Source organism: Rutidosis leptorrhynchoides, chromosome 5 (genome assembly GCF_046630445.1).
Source record: "Rutidosis leptorrhynchoides isolate AG116_Rl617_1_P2 chromosome 5, CSIRO_AGI_Rlap_v1, whole genome shotgun sequence".
Classification (NCBI taxonomy): Eukaryota; Viridiplantae; Streptophyta; class Magnoliopsida; order Asterales; family Asteraceae; genus Rutidosis; species Rutidosis leptorrhynchoides.
The window spans coordinates 453,962,408-453,965,336 of NC_092337.1; the positions used below are offsets into that span (position 1 = coordinate 453,962,408).

Below are 2,929 nucleotides of genomic sequence, written 5' to 3' on the forward strand. Positions count from 1 at the left end.
TCCTACATATAATGAGAAAAAAGTATAGAAAGAGTTGTAGTGACTTATATTGAAAATGTAAAAAAAAGTGTATTAAACAGCATTGAAACATAAGTAGATGAGTTCTATCTTACTTTATATCATATAGAGTTCATGGCTTAACCAAAATAAGCTTCACCAAAGGATTCACCTTACACAATTTTCCTTCTAAGGTTAAAGCTTCCTTCACGAACATGATCCATGATATGCTTCCATAGTTAACTGTATATCCCAATTCAAATCCATATACACCCAATCTAAACGTCAAATATATAGACTAAGTAATGGAACAATAATAAGAAAACACATAGACTGTCCACGAACACATAGATTGATCATTGGAACAATAATGAGAAAACACCTTATGAAAACTTTCATCAATATATCCCAGTGAAACTTATGAGTACGTTTTTCCATAAAAACTTGACTATAAACAAAAAAAATGATAAAAATTTATAACTGAGCTATGAATATAATAAAATGCATGCCTTAAAAGCAAAATTGCAACTGAGCTATTTGAATAAACTAATAAAACCTTAATCAAAGTCGATTATGTACCTTTACCGAGATTCTCTGAAGTCGCAAATTTAAAGCTACATTTTCTTATGATTATAACTTTATTAAAAAACACTATTAATATTATGAAATTTATAGGGCATACAAAATTCAAACGATATTCATACAATACGTGATTATTCTATATCCTTTTTGTGTGTTTTTAAAATTGTGGGCTCCTGTTGAAAGATATAAATGAAATAAAAAAAATTAGTGTAATCATACACTCTTAAAAACTCTTGAAACGACTGATACACTATTACCTGCAATAATTACCTTATTCTTATTTTGCAAATATCGTTTAATACAAATATCACACATAGCCCATGATACACTCAAATTATCGATTCAATCAATTGTACCTCTTATCCTTTATGTAGCCTTCTCCAATTTCATTGACATGTAGATTTTCTTGGACACTTTCTTTACACCATTTCCATCTTTGTTTAATGAACCAAAGCATGAAAAACATTATCCTATGCCAAAATAAAACAAACCCACAAATTATATCTAATGGATTTATATACACTTTTAAACAAATAATGTTATAGCTCGATTATCGACGTATCTCGCATATAAAAAAAATCATGCTACCTATCAAGCTGCATCCTTTTGCTATGAGAGCGCAATGTGACTGGCATTTCAAACACATAACTGAATACGGTAATCACCTCGCATACAAAGATCAAAAACAGCATAACATAGATGATAGAATACGGTAATCACCTTAAAAAATTGGGAATAGAGGAGCTGCCAAAACTGATCTATGAGTACATTGTAGGACACACAAATGGCCTTATAGACCTGCAGCACGACAAGCACCACTCGGAAATTCAGTTGAAAAGCGATCTTTAGAAGCTAATTTGACCAGAGTTTGATCTGTTTAATACTTCACTTATCAAAAGTCATTTCAGTGTATCTGCACATAAAACAAAATAGGTCATTATTTGTACTATTTTCTTTAATGCAAGAAACACAAAAAAAAAAAAAAAAAAAGAAAAAAAAAAGATGAGTCAACGAACTGCATGAAACACTGTATGTGTGTAAATTCCTTTTATCTCACTTTTAGAACTGCTTGAAACACTGTCAGCGTAAATGGCTTTATCGAAACCTGTAACAAATTGTAATAGGTTTATCTAAATCCAAATCATAACTTTCTTCATAAAACCTGTAAAAAAATTGTAATAGGTATTCTCTTAACCAAATGGCTAACATTTAAATAAAAAAACACTTACCATCCTACAATCATAGTCCTTTTAGGTGTAATCTCATGACCTGCGACAACCTTTAATATCCGAAGACTGCCAGTTTTATCTGCAATTTTACAACACCAAATCCACAAAAGTTAGTCTAAGAATGTAAAATGCATATATTATAGATGGATATCGGATAATTAAAAAAAAAAAAATCTTAAGCAATGATTGGCATTTCATCGAACACATTGTGTGCCTCGAATATTTTTCATGTTTCTAAGCAAACATATAAGAACAATGATCATAACATCTTTCTCCATCTTAATTAGATATGTCAGTAACAACATAGACTAACAAATCAAACTTAACAAAAGTAAGTTAATTCCTAGAAAACACAAAATTAGACTAATATACATCGAACCAAAAATATGTTAAATACATAATTAAACCCTTAACTAAAAAAAATCCTAACAATACTAAAACTAATAAGGTCAATTAACAATAAGATAATATACATACCTGATGAATCGATGCATTTGCAGTTCGATGAAGGTTCCAGAAGATGAAAATATCTTGATGATGAAAAGATCTTGCAAAAGGAAAAGCTGTAAAGAATTAATCATTGAGGTAGAACCTATATTGATTTGAGTTATGGAACAATTCAAATAAAAAAAAGTGAAGAAGATGAAGAATTGTAGAGATGACCTATTGACCCCCGAATAGTCCATAACTTGTGTAAGAAGGCGTGATTTTGTTTACACCGGAACCTGTAAAGGAGACGATTGAGCAGCGGCAGCGGTGGGCCGATGGTGGTGGTTGATGAAGGATGAATGTGGTTGATGAAGATTAGGGTTTGTGGTATTGAATTTTGAGAGAGTTGGGATGTTTGAATGCTAATTTGTGAACCCTAGTTAGAAAAGAAGAGGCAAGCGAGAATTTTGTATTGATTAATGTAATTGTTTTAAGTTTGTTAAAAAATTAATTTTTTTTATGACGTCTAGATTTTTTTCTTTTTTATTTTTATTTTTTTAATAAAAGAAAATTGCTTTTTTATGATGTCATCATTTTAGCAATATAATAAAATCTATAGAAGATGGGAATTTCGTGACGTTTGAGATAATTAGGCTATTTGAGGGTGATAATAATCGATTATAGATACACAT

The 2,929-nt window shown here is 30.1% G+C and overlaps 1 long non-coding RNA gene across 2 annotated transcripts; it reads right to left on the bottom strand.

Annotated features, from left to right (window-relative positions):
• Positions 1–1,147: 1,147 nt before the first annotated feature.
• LOC139847729 (uncharacterized) lies at positions 1,148–2,671 on the bottom strand. Of its 2 annotated transcripts, XR_011759640.1 has the most exons (4): positions 2,286–2,671; positions 1,809–1,887; positions 1,596–1,684; positions 1,148–1,492 (listed from the first exon to the last, which is right to left on the bottom strand). It is a non-coding gene; the product is annotated as an uncharacterized lncRNA (long non-coding RNA). The 2 variants fall into 2 exon arrangements; XR_011759639.1 differs by lacking the exon at positions 1,596–1,684.
• Positions 2,672–2,929: the final 258 nt, after the last annotated feature.